The 14802-nt window shown below is 36.4% G+C and overlaps 1 long non-coding RNA gene across 1 annotated transcript; it reads right to left on the bottom strand.

Moving 5' to 3' along the window:
* Window positions 1-220: 220 nt before the first annotated feature.
* LOC122823344 lies at window positions 221-4452 on the bottom strand. Its single transcript, XR_006369319.1, has 3 exons — window positions 4399-4452; window positions 3076-3249; window positions 221-718 (listed from the first exon to the last, which is right to left on the bottom strand). It is a non-coding gene; the product is annotated as an uncharacterized LOC122823344 (long non-coding RNA).
* Window positions 4453-14802: the final 10350 nt, after the last annotated feature.

Here is a 14802-nt window from a genome sequence, read left to right on the forward strand (position 1 = left end):
GATTTTATGACCTAATTTAGAGCAGTTTAAGTATTTTCATTTTGATTTTTCCTGGAAACCCTTTCAAATGAGTTCAGCCATTTTCTATTTGTATACCTTTAACTTTAATTGAACATGCTAACTGAAAGCTGTGACATTGCCTGGTCAATGGCGTGACTTTTATTTATTTTTATTTATGTTTTTTTTATTATTATTATTAGATATCCACTCCTGTGTTAATTTGAGGCTTTTCCTCCTTTTGATAGTGTTAACACAACTGTATGCCCTAAAACCATGCAAACAAAATCTGCTGTTATAGAGACATTCACACCTGGTGGTGATCAATTAATTAAACTCAGCTAATCACCAACATGACTATTATTATAATGATAAAAACTTTTTCCATCATGATGACTGTAAGCTGAAGAAATGCATATTTGACAAAAAGCAGAAACAGAAGAACAATGTAAGGGTAGAAATTGTCTTTTTTTTTATTGCATGATAAAGGATATAACAGTAATGTAACAGTGTTATGCGGCTTCACGTAAAGGACCATGAGATTAATTCAGCAAACTTCCATCTCCTTCCAGCTCATAGGGAAGGGCCTGGAGTTCATGGCTGTTGAGGAGCAGTAAAGCATGGAAATAACCTCTCAGATATTCTTGTCGGAGCAGCAAGTGAGACGGAGGGGAGGGATTTGCCAGTTAGTTAAGCTTTATGGATGCACCAAGTCAGCTTTCTGGTGAAAGAAGGAGCAGAAAGGAAGAGGAAGTAAGAATAAAGGCAAAGGAGGGGAAGCGAGTCAGGATTTATTTTCAGCCTTGGAGTGCTGCAATTTAAAGTAAGTATATTATTATATCATGAGGGCTGCAGACAGTTACCAGAACAGTCGTGGCTTTACGTGTTAAGCTGCAGTGCAACATTTCAGCAGCGGTTTACCCAGCTGTCTGAGCCAAAGGCTGATATTTAAATTTGACAAAATATTGCTTTGCCATTACTAAGCTAATTACTAGTAATGCTGCGGGCCTGGACAAGTGGAATCAATGACTAATGATTGCTCTGACAAGAAGAAACCCAAGTCTGAAAATTAATGCAGCACTTGATTTTTTTTCCCCAGTTGCTGCATCTCAATAATACAACAAAAATAAACAATTTGTTGATGCTTTATTTTGGAATTTGGTCCATTTTCTTTCTGTTTTGACCTCACTTGCTTTCTGGGAGCAGTTTATGGTTGTGAGGGCTTTTCAGATCCGCCCTGACGAAAAATTTCCCTGGATTGCATGAAGCTTTGGATTTATGCTGAGGCAGACTGAGGAGAGTGGCTGTAAAAACTGTGATGCTGGTGAAACATCAGCAAAACTAGGGGAAGCAAAGGTACACCTCAGTTTGCCTCTGCATGTTTATACAACACGACACATTTCACTTCGGTTACTTTCCTTTGGGGAGACTATCCGAGTCAACACCACATCTGGATCAAGACTGAAAATGCACCTCATTATGACTGAATGTTTAATGCTTAATGTTTGCCTTTTAACATTATTTCTGATTTAGACGTGGTCTCATAAAATTGTTTGAATGGAATTAGGCCTGTCACGATAACAAACTTTGCTGGACGATAAATTGTCCCAGAACGTCTTCCTATAAACGATAATGTTGTTTTGAGACCATTTTCACGTTATATAGTAATGATGGCAAGAACACATTCTCAAAGATCAATAAACTTTAAATTCTATGGAACATTTAAACACTGGAACTGGGAGACATTTGAAATATCCAAAATGAATAGACGAAACATCAGAAACAACTAATGAAATGAATTATGAAGGCTGTGTAAACACAATTATCTTTCAAAAAAGGGATGGTTGAGACCAAAAGCACCAGACTGGAGATTTTTGTCATTTAATTTTTGGTAAAAAGAGAAAAAAGAGAGAAAAATGATAAATCACGCAAATAAAAATTATTGAGTTTCTTTTACATTATTATGCGATTAACTGATTTATTGTTTATTGTGACAGGCCTAACTGGAATGATATTTTGAGGACTCAAATTTAAATTTTTTGACTACACCACATTAAAGAATAGCAAAAGTCAAATAAAGGGCTTTACAATTTAGCAAACTGAACAAGTGCAGAACAAAAGAATTAGTGAAATATGATAAAATATCTAAGATACGCACATGGCCTACTCAAGTCAAATCATACAATTTAAGGTTTATAAACCTAAGAACACTGTATCCGCTGTCATATTCATGGCAGCATCATGCCGTTGGATGGCTTTCTTTCTGCCATTGGTCTTGGTGGCAGGCGAAATAATGGAGGGGATTTTATTCTTACTTCCTCTTCCAAATTCTTCAATTCCACATCAAATCAACATCTAGATTTTTGAGACGGGGAAAAGCGGACAATGATCAGAAACACGGATCAAATCTGGGTTTGCAGCAAATGAACTTTAAACTTGTGGAATGAACTCAACCTCACTCCTAATTTTTTAAAAAAATCAGAAACCATTCAAAACAGCTGGAGAACAACAAATCCCACTCTTAAACATGAATGATTCAAATGAATCATTAAAAGCCCCTAAATAATTTGAGACTAATGCAGATGAGTTTATTTGCATTTCTGACTGGAACTGTCCAGATTTAGCAAGGTTTTGAAAACATAAACAACATCAAGATTTTACATTTTTCATTATCAATGTCAATGCCAGTACCTTAATATAAGGAAATACAATGAAAAAATGTTAATTTATTCCAAAGAAGTAATGAACACTATTCCAGTTGATGCAGTGCTACAACTCAACCTCAGGGGACATTTTGTATTTAAACAGAAATTCAGGTTTTGGGTCTTTGGATGCAAGTCAGAGCTGCAATAATATTTCTTTAGGGTGCCATGTCAAGTTTTTAGATAAAGTATATATCTCTGCAACATGCTAAATCAACCTAAAAGTAACCACAGGATGTTGTTTAAATCTCTTGTCTCTGCCAGAGTTAGTCACTCAGCTTGTGCATTCCTCTGGTTTCTGCTGACAGGAGCAACATTTTTTAAAATAATGCCAAGGACACATTAAAAACTAATAATCCCAATAATCCCTGCAGACCTGGTGCATGAGTCAGCAGTTTGGAGTGCCAACACCTTTTGGCATGTCAAACACAAATCCCAGTGTCTTCCTGGCCCATCCGCTTTGCCTTGTCCTTTCTTTTCAGGAAGACTTGCAGCGTCTGATGATCCATCAGTTTAAACATCTCTTCAGGCCATCATGTCTAAGTCAATCCTGAACATAAAATAAAAAACATTATTCTTCTTTTGGGCCTTATAAAAACTTAACTAGGTGATATCCTCTCCTCCCAATAGTAAATAACTCCTATGGGAATATTAGGGGTTCTTTAACATTTGATTTATATCGGAAATTATGTTACTTTTTCTAAAACTAAAAAGTAATTTTACATGAACTATTTCTGAGATTAAAACACATATTCTGTTTGATTCAAATACTCTTTCTAAAGACATTTAAATTGAATGACATATTCATACATATTATTTTATACAATCCAGAACACTCTTACATTTTTCTTTTCTGAAAAGTTTTCCTCAAACTCAGAGTTACTTGGACCGGATGTGTAGGACTCCAGGAGAGGAGTTGTCAGGAGGGGCTGATCAGCCAATCAGAGACAGTTTTGGGGTTATACTAGAGATGCAGTCATATTGAAAAAAATACTGTATTGTTATTTTATAAATCACAGTCTGTAGACTAATGAGACACCAAAAATGTCAGCCATCTATTTCTATATGCAGCTCTTCATTCAGCTACACCACAAGTTTCAAACCCTCTTCTACAACTGATTTAAGAAATACATTTAAACACTGCCACCATCATCAAAAATAAAGCTACAATCAATATGCATTGTTTAAAAGCTTTCTAAATATCTACATTTACAAAATAGGATGTTAATTTAAGACAAACTTTGATTTTAAAAGGTATCCAGACAAAACTTCTCTGATTTCTGTAGCTAGCTAAAATAATACTAAATTAAAAATAGACTAATTAAATTAATTAATATAACTAGTTAGGTGATAATTCAAAGCTTTCACATGACAGAGCCTACTTACATTTCAGTCTTTATAAAACTTAACAATGGTTTTTCACATATTCTTACCACACACATTTCAAGCAAGAGCTGGGAGATATATCCTGGCCAAATGAATAAAACACTACAGGGCAGCATGTGCACTAAAACATATGTTAACATAATCTGTCTAAAACATGATCAATCAGCACTAGCATGGCTAATATAATAAACGAGGCACTACGGAGCGGTGCAGAACCATTTTTTTTTTCTTTTTAGAAATGTATGACAAGTGCCGCCTCTCATTAGGAAGGTAACACAGCGGTTACCGCTGAGCGGTAAAATGTTGTAAATACCTGCAAAACTCCTCAACGGTGTACTCTAAAGCCGCGGGTGTGTTTAGGATCAAGCAGGAACCACATGTCAGCTTAACCAATGAACAGCGTCAGTGAGCAGCATAGGCTGCTACTGCATCGGACTGCCTTCAGGGACAGTCGGAAATTACAGTTTTCCTGGCAAATCTTTGCCGATCTCATGAGTATTATATTTTAAAATTACCATTTCCAGTGGGGTGGCAGTAGGGGTGGCAAGGGCTCCCTACGGCAAGGGCTCAGTGGCACTGCCACTGAGTAGAAGTCCACTTTAGTCTCTCCCCCTTTTTTGGATTAGCCATTAGCTTTAGCCCCCGGGAACTACTAACCTAGATTATACTAGTTTAAGACATCAAAATTGTTATCTAATATGATTTTAACTGCTTATAATCTTTTAACAGAGGCTTACTGAAATAGTCCAGAGCTATCCGTTTAAGAAATTTTAAATAAATCATCAATATTTTACTGTGTGAGGTAAGGCTAATATTACGAATTGACTGTGTTCATATATTCTAGTATCAAAATGCTGCCTAGATAGACAGATAATTTTTAAAGGGATGAAACCTAAAATTAGCACAAATGGTGTTTAGAGTTCAATCTTGAGACTGTCTTTTCTCTGTAATCAGATGCTCACTTCTAATTTGATGGTGAGTTACAGGATGAGGCTGGCCACACATTTAGCTACTCTTATTAGGTCCAAATCATTTTCATATAATCCTGTTGTAGCCTGGCAATTTCATTCCTTCTTGTTGACCAGTTTTAGTATGTTAATTTTGTTACAATCAGGTATATCTGGCTTGTGCTTGCTCCAACTTTCACTGAGTTGGTTTATTTCAACTTAACACTTGGCAAAACAAATAATGGCACCATATTTGGTTTATGTAATTTATGGTAAAAACAAGCCAAATTCCAGGAGGGTCGGAGTCAGCGGTTCTCTATAAATAAGTCACATCTCGCATGCTAACTGTTCTCCCTGGTGCTGATGTTTTTAATTCATCACAGGTATAGAGCAACTCCATCTAATTTGCTTTTATCCTGATCCAAACAGCTCAGTGAGCCATTTTCGTATAATCACGTGGATGATACCAGTGTGATGCCGAAAGACATCGTTTGCCCTCTAAGAGGTTTCTTCTGTTTGCTTTTTTGTCACAATTAAAAGTTTCAGACCAAACCAATTTTAATATGAGAGAAAGATAACCTGAGCAAATACAAAATACACAAAACTACCATCTATAATTAGTAATTATAATGCTTTTAATTATAATTATTCAAATAACTTCCTTGGTAAATCATGAATTATCTGCCATTGAACACACTTTTTTTTCTGCACACACCCAGGCCTGACTGGCAGACTGCTCTCCGATTTGCGTTATTGGCCTTTTTTAACAGTTAACTTTATGTTTTCTCTGTCTTTTTTATCTCTATAGAAGCTACATCTAGTCTGTTGCTTTTTGTGTATCTGCTCTATCTTCTCTTACGGAGCCTAGTTCTGGTTCTGCTGGAAGTTTCTTCCTTTTAAAGGAGTTGTTTTTCCTCTCCACTGTTGCTACACGCTTGCTAAGGTTTGAGTAACTGTTGTTATGTGGTTGGCTGTTGTAACTGGGTGCTCAATTGGGAATTGGTGCTCTCTATATAAACTTAGTTTAATTTAACTGAAATCCCTTTTCTGATCAAAATGAACAATTTTCTGAAAAACATCTTGATCATTCCCAAGACTTCTGGGAAATGATTCTGTCGACTGAAACCTGAATAAAGTGTGCCACTCCTTATTTCTGGAATAGAACTAAATGCATGTCAGAAAATTATTTTGAAGTTTTTTATGGACTTAAATCCGATTTGAATTATTTGACAGAACCTTAAATAAACCCTTCAGGTGTGAAAAAAACTATGATTTGGCTGAATTAAAGCAATATTAAAAGAAATTCTCTCAACGGTGATGGAAATAATTTTCAACCAGTTTTTGCAAATGCTTGATAGCAGTTGTAAATGATGTTTAGAGGGCAAACACGTTTTACGTAGGCTCAGGTTGGTTTGGATGATTTTTCTTTTAAAAAAGGGGGAGAAGATCATTTAAAAATATGCATTTTGAATTTACCCAGATTATCTTTGATGTAAACCCTTTTATGACAGACAAAAAAAAAAGTAAAATCAGAAAAGAGTTGTAAAAACAAATTTAAATCCACATGCAGGGAACAAAAGTACTTGCAGATGTCTTAAAACATTCCTCCTTTGTTTTACCATTTCAGTTGTAGAAACCATTGGTTTAATTTAAACTGTTAAATAATTTGCTCTGAAATGTAAACAATTTGGTTGAAATAGACGTTACGTTAATCTCACGCATCAGAATGCCACATATTGTTTTTCTGGAGTGTTTCTTTCTTCCTCAGTTATTTTTCTCCATTTTTCTGACAACTTGAAAGCTTCGTTTGTACATTTCTTTTTATAATACCTCATCTATAAATATCTTCTCAGCTAACCAGTTTTAAAAAGCACACAGAGCTTAAAATAGAACATCTTTCACACTGCCATTAACGCTTTGACACTTTCCCCGTTTTTCTTGCATGACACACAATTCAAAATCCTTCAGAGTCAGTAAAAACACTAGCCTGTTTCAGACGTGAACAAACACTCTCTGGTTACATCAGTAGAGGAACGGGCTTCTCGTATCGGGATTTGCCAGGTTGGTGTTTGACCTAGATTTGGCTGGGATCTGTAGATGTTCGTCACATCAAAGAGTTTAAATGAGGCTTGCTCATTTGAATAGAAAATCAGCTTTACAATGAAACAGTTTTCACATAGCAGGCTCATAAACTTCAAGGAAGGCTGAGTGGCTTGAGGGTCTTTTGAAATTATTTTTGTCCTCATGAGACATGTGAAATATGCAGTTTGTCTTCTGTTTTCTTTGTGATCTTTAAAAGCATGTTGCACTTGGCAGCCTGCACAGCTTCGAAGACCATAGCAGGACATGAAGTTTTCTTTTTATGGACATTTGCAGCTTTCTCGCTCTATGCTGACTGGCAAAATATTAAGTGGACTGAGTCCAGTTACATTTTTGGTTCACATTGTGACTGCTCTCAGCCTCAGTTGGCATGCAAGAGCTCTGCACAGTTTCCAGCACCTAAGATGATGTGTGAGGACTGTCCTGACTGGGCGGATTTTGTACAGACATTCTTGGAAACACTGAAAAATCCCCTGAGGATTATACTCTGCTTTGTTGACACTCACTATGGATGTTACAATGAAAAACTCATCTTTTACTGGAATAATAGTAAATTAAAAAATTTCGACAAATCCGATCTTTAATCTGAGTTCATGGATTTAGTGGGACAAGTAATGTTTGTTAAAAAATAATTATCTTTTGGTTTTGTATTTTCTTTTTATAAGCACAACTCACACATATCAACAATGAGCATTGTTATGTCTGCAAATTTATGCATACAGAAAAAAGTATGTTTGACCAATTATTAAGAAAAAATATTTTTGTCTCTTTGCTAATTTGGCCATACATGCAGTCTGCAGTGACCCAATTCCAATTTTATGCGAAATCGGATTTATTTTATTTTTTTGTCGTGATCGTTCACACTTCCAAACATATGCAACCTGTATGCGATTTCCTGTCTGAACGGCAAACGACCTGAAAGTGTCCCGCATGCTCAGAAGAGGGCGCAATAACACAATAGAGCGCATGCTCATTGTTTGCTAATCACCATAAAAAAAAAGTAGGGTTAGCAGAAGTAAACATGGATGCTAACAGCGGAGCAAAGCTTGGGACTTTAAAGTTGTTATTCCGGAGCCAGCACATTAACAACTTAACCCTCATTGTAGTCCGCCATGGTTGTGGTTTTTATTCCCGCTTGGGCTTCCAGGACGCAGAATAGTGACGTCTGTCGAGTATCAGTGACGTTCAGGACCTGGCCAATGAGACTCGGGTCTCATTTGAAAAGATCGGATACGTATCGAATATCCAACTGACCTGGGTCGCATTCGAAAAAAATCCAACCTGTGTTGTTCAGACTGTCATGAAAATATCAAATAAAAATCGCATTACGCAAATTTAAAAAAATAAAAATCGGAATTGACTACAGTCACTTCAGGCTACAGTGTGAACTAGTGACAAGCCAGTTATTATTTTGAAAATCTCATGCATTTTAACAAGTTCCCATAACACAAGCCAACAGCATCACAGATCATCCTCTAAACTAAACAGTGGACAGGAGGTGCTTCCCCACATATTAATCATTTGTCTAATGCCACATCCCCTGGGTGTTTCGGTGGAAAGCTTAATGCTTTCCTCCTCAGGTCAAAGCACTTGATAAAGTTTATCAAAAGCAACTCATTTATATTTCTGATGGGAGGACAGAAAAGGCCTTTTGGAGTTAGCTTTAGCTCAATCCAGCATTCAGTCTCTTCTGATCAGCACTATTTATCATTTTTCTTAAACCCCGCCCTCCATTTATCCTCAGATGTCCATCCCTTCCTCCTTCATCACTCCGCACCTCTACCCCACTTATCTCTTATTCTCCTCACTTCTCCTCTATTTGACCGATTTTCTTTTCTCTGGCCTAAGTAGCGTCTGGAGGGATCTGCATTTGGCTCAGGAAATTAATGTCCTGAGACAGAACGTCTGTTTTGAGTCTCCGAAGGCTCCCGATGTTTACACCAAATGATCAGTTAGTCCTCCCAATCCAGCAAAATACCAAAAATGCCCTTCAAAAATGTATTTGAACTATGTGGTGAGGGTTTCCTTCAGCATGTAGATGGCAAATTGTGAGATTTGGTGTTTCGCCACTTTATGGTGCAGCTCAGTGTGCTTAGCAGAATGTTTTTCTTTTTTTAAAAAAAACCTTGTTTCTTTTGCTCCATCTATGGTGGCAAACATAAACTTGAATCCTCAAACCGCCTGCATTTTGACAGTTCTTGATGCTTTAAGCTTTCTGATTATTGCTCTGACAACAGATATGAGCAACATTAGGCAAGTTCCTGTTGCCGTTTCCCATCTCATGAGGATTGGCACACATCTTCCTTACTTGAAAAGCATGTTCTCCTGTCTTTCCCACTTTCAAGAGTGGTAAAGATAGACAGACCTCTTTGTGAATCAAGAAGACTTGAATTTCTATTTAAAATATTCTGATGAACTAAGAACAGTGGAGTTTATCTTTTAGAAATGGTTGGGAGGTTTTTAGCTTTAAATTAAAATATTATTGATAAGATCAATTTATTGCCAATAATTAAACAAATATCTGTTTCCTGTCTTACATTGTCATATCTGTAACAATGAAGAGAAAATATGTTGCTTGTTGCTCTTCTAGTGCTTCAAAATCTGAGCAAACTATTATGCTTTGCTCATATTTCAAATGGAGATTTATTGTTTATTTCCTTCAGCGGATAAATGATAGCAGATTAAAAGGCTATTATAAATAAGTCAGCAGCCAACACGGGAAATTGCATAAACGGTTTTGATTGGCCGATCCTGGAGCAGACCGAAGGGGACATCTGTTTGGATGGGAGGGGGTCCAGTCCCTCTCTGCCAAAGCAACTGAAAGAAGAGCCTGCAGATCTAACTGGTTTCCAAGTTTACTTCAGCCTCTGTCCCCTTGCCGACTCAATGCTGCTTCCTTTGGGGCCACCAGAGGCTTTGTGTTTCATTTTTAATTTGATAAGCAGAAGCAGTCAAATGCAGCCAATGTCCATTTATTACTGCAATCACATGGACATTAAATTAGAAAACCAGCTCTCTGTTGTCAGTGTGTTCATCCTTCAAGGCTTTGCAGGAGGTGCAGCATATTCACCTGGTGAGTAAATTATTTTCTTTGTTATTTATTTAGAAAATATGGGCAATGTAATCATAATAATAAGCAAGGAAAATGGTAATGTAACCCATGCTTTCCCCCAGAAAACTTTCTAACCTTGGCGCTCGGGGTGCTAGGGCAGTCATCCATCCAGCCGGCCGCCATGTTTTTGAGTTAAAAAATGTTTAAAGTTGACAGAAAATTTTAAATTATCACTTGATAGTTATGCATTATTGGAAGACTGGAGCATTAATACTTAAACACCAATTATAAAGTCTTACAAAAAAAAGCATACCTTAAAAAAATTATAAAATAAATAAATTATGGTAAGCCTGGTGGGGACAAGTCAAACCTGGTGGCCCGCCAGGCTTATAATACACCGTAGGAAACCCTGGTAGCCTAATTAAATTAATTAATCAATATAGTAATCATTCACTCATTGTGGAGCATTCTAAAAGCTGGAATTGCTTTCTTGATTGTCTTTTATGAGCTACATATAATGAAATAATCCAATATTACAAAAGCATTTCAAGTCACAATGAGATTTGTGTTTTCAAGCCAAAAGCTTAGTTTAATTTAAAAACTAAATGTTTGACTAATGCATGAGGGGAGCTGATGAAAGAAGTCAAGAGAACTGGTGTCTGAGAACAGAAGGCAAATAAATAAATAAAATTAAGCAATTCTACAAAAGTGGTATTAGGGGAAAAAACTACATTGTTATTACTTTGTTTAGCTTTAGATTAAAGTATTATTGATAAGATTAATTTAAAATGAACTTATTTCAAAATAATTTGTAAAATTCTACTCCTGTTCTGACCAGCATTCTTAATCTGCTGAGCAACTATTAACATAATAATCAGTAACGTGATAGTCAAAAGGCTCTCCGTCTTTTGGCTCTGTGTGACACAAAGAAAAAAATGAAACTCACAGGTAGTTGTGATGGATAAAGATGCAGGAGCGGTGCTGTCCAAAGCTAGTCTGTAGGAGCCTATGTTTTAGACGTTGAAGTGCTTCAACACTCCTTAATCAAATAATGAATTTATTAATATGAATCTGTAGAGCTATCCAGTTTTTCAACAGAACTCATTCACTTTGCAGAAATGAAAACTGTCTCCTTTCTGTTGTTGCTGCCACAAAGCTTGTTGCTTTCTGTGGCAGTGATGGTCCAATAACATACATTGGACCATGTATGTCTGTTATCATCCATATAACAGACACCACATCATCCATATATGAAAGTGTAATTCTGGTTTTATGGATGTGACTCAAAAGGCTTTTTATATGATTTAAAAATGTGTTATAAAAATGGAAACACTAACTACGATTTATTTTTGGTTTGTGTTTTCAAGGTTTTGAGGGTTTGTTGGCTCTAAAATAGGATATATTGCTTTTAATTTTTATTTTTTTTAAGCCAGCTTAATAAGAAAAGTCCCTATATCAATAATGGCTACATTAAAATTTCCTAGAGATTTATGCATTTTAAGAATCACCCCATGAGGAAGTTCTTCCTGTGTGCATATTGTGTTTTTGCAGCATAAAGAGAAAGTAGAAGAAGTGTAGTGTTTTGTAACTAGAGCGAAACAGTCCTTCATCTAAGCACTCAATAAAAGATGATGCGGCAAAAATGGAAACCAGCAAGAGCTCTTGGCATAGCATGAGAGCAAAAAACTTTCATGATTCAACACCAACTGAAGCAATTGTTACAAACTAACTAAATTATAGATTTTGACACTTCAAGTATCCCACAGAAGAAATCCAAATCCTATGTATGCATTTTTCAACAAATACCACAGCTTCTACACATGATGCATGCGTGCTAATGAGAAATTAATATAATTATTTTTCTTAGTTTCAGTGTTTCTAATGAAGCCATTAATATAACATTTATACCAGATGTTGGCAATAAGTCAAGTAATCCGGACAATCTAAGTAAATAAGCTTAAAAAAAAACTTAGTTATAAGAACATATTGTAAGTACTAAATACACTTTCAAGAGATTTTAAAATATTCCCTGTGTGGAAAAACTACTATTGATTGCTCAGGTGATTTTGACTCATTCTTTCACACAAACTGTCTTTAAATCTTCAAGAGTTTTGCATGCACTCTGATTTTCAGTTCTTTCTGCTGTTTTTCAGATGTTCAGTGATTGACTTTAATTTCCTTCTCTGAAATCAAATAGGAATATCCTTGGCTGTTTGTTTGTCATTATTGTGTTGAACATCTTCAGTTATTACTATCAGTTTTGATTATTTGGAGTCTGCCAGTCTCAAAAGCTAATCTGACAACCCACATCATTATTTCCCCAGGTGCAAACTTAACTTTTTCCATGATGTTTTGAAAGCATTCTTCATGCAAATATGGTGTATGCAACAACATCCAAAAACTGAAGTCGTTATCTCCTCTGACCAGACTGTATCCTTCCAATATTTTCCTGTTTTTCTTTGGTAAATATTTAACAAGATGAAACAGGTTTTTTCTTTAGCAGTAGAGTCTTGTGCAGATAGTTCACATATAGTCCAGTGCAGTTGAGTGCATTACTTAATGCTTTTATTTGAAAAGCTGCGTCAGCTATTTGCAGTTCTTTCTTTGTGTGAGTGTGAGTGTCCCTCTGAGCTTGAGCAACTCTTTTTCCTTTAACTCCTCTGTCAGAAATCCTATGAGGGACACCTCACCAAGGATGGTAGAGGGAGAAATTGTGTTCTTTCCATTACCACAATATGGCTTTGGTGGCAACAGTAAACTTTTTAGCAGAGCTTTTGTTGGTTTGTGTTACTATGTGAGCATATATATGCTTTCTAAATACTCACAGCTTTCAGCTGGTTTCCTAATTTTGTCGTTTTACTCATAATTTTTATGTGTTCAGTACTTATCTTCTGATTCATTCCTTGTTTTTACCCATAACTTTACTTGTAGACTAATTTTCTTTTATTTGTTTGTAGATTGCTTTGATTGTTACAAACATCTGGTATGAATTTTCAGTGAATGGTGCTATTAGAAATAGCTAAACTGAGAAATGTTGTGTTCAAAACCTATATCAAAATACTTTTCTCCAAGATAGGTTTATGTTAAAGAAATAGTTACATTAACTTTAAAAAGCTATTTATTACAACAGATTATTGTGTTTGCAGCATTATAGCATATATTAGATAATAATACATCAACAATGAGACTAAGAAGTAAACCTCACTAGCTTTTTTTAAATAGAATAATTAGGCCTTAATTTCCATAATTACCGGCTTCACTACAACAAAACATTGTTTTGTTGATGGAAAAAGCACAGGGGTTGTCAAGTTTCTCAAAGTTGGGTTCAGACAAACTCTCATAAAAATAACTGGGACACGGTGCTCTGTCCAATTCGGATACACCCACAAGAAAAGCAGATAAACTGCTGTTTCTTTCACTATAAGTGCGCATTTTTCATAATAGTAATACCTGCACATCTCTATAAAGCTGCAAAAACACATTTATTCTGAATGCATGTTTTTAACGCAACAAACACCGTGAGGTTCAATCAAGAGAAATGCGTTCAAGGAAGAACTGGATGAGGAAGAAAAGAGGCAGCTCACATGAAGCCAGATAATTAGTGAGACACTTGCAGAGGCAGGCGGGAGGAGCTGTCCTTAGTGCTGAATCAGCCACCCATGCTGGGCTCCCCATGCTCTCTGTGGACTGCGCAGTCACCTACACATGCTTGTAATGTTAACCTATATGTTCTCCATTTTCCCTGTTTAGTTCTAACACAAGCAAGGGGGCCTTAATAAAAGTGTTTTTCTGGTTGCTTTAAGCAGCCATTAAGATGTTTTCATGTGAAGAGCCATGGAATTGTATTGACCCTACGTCACTAAATCATTCGAGGCACCATGATGGAGTCGGAAGTGAGGGATGGGAGTATTGAACAGAGCAACTGAAGTTGTTTATGCCAGTTTATTCATGGCTTCTACTTGTTCGAGTCAAGCTAATTTATCTGTGAACGTTACACACTTGGTTGTGGCTCACAGAATTGGAAATAGCTAGTTTAAAACCAGACCCATACCTCCTCCCTCTCGATGTGTTGACCAAATTACCGACTATGCGTGAATTCACACCACATAATTTACATCACTAAGTCATAAACAGTGTGTCTTCTTATACCGGAGCAGCATTAAAAACGTACAAAAGAGGATATGCTAACCTTTTTTTTTTGTACGTGCTAGGCTACATGGCGGTGGGGCACTGTCTCCATGGTTACCAATGCGATATTTCATATTCGCTGCAAATCCGCGATTACACCGAGGGCTGACAGTCATTATTATTGACGGCCATCCATCGCTGCCGTATCTTTCCTGATTAAAAGTTACAAAATAAAATGAGAAGTTTAGTTTTCACCAAAGTCTTTCTCTGCGGCCGACCGCGCAGCACTCTGTGACCATTTTTCCTAGGAAATCAACTTAATAAAAGCGACATTAAGCCACCAAATGTGCGTTTCTTGACAGTGTTTACAGAAGCGCAAAGATTGATTTGACGTCCGTGATGGCGGAGCGGGCCGAGTTTCGAAGAGAGTGACGTCACGAGCAAAGGGTCAATTGCAGTAAAAAAAAAAAAAATCATTCTTGCTCATTAA

Source organism: Gambusia affinis, linkage group LG20 (genome assembly GCF_019740435.1).
Source record: "Gambusia affinis linkage group LG20, SWU_Gaff_1.0, whole genome shotgun sequence".
NCBI classification, from domain to species: Eukaryota; Metazoa; Chordata; class Actinopteri; order Cyprinodontiformes; family Poeciliidae; genus Gambusia; species Gambusia affinis.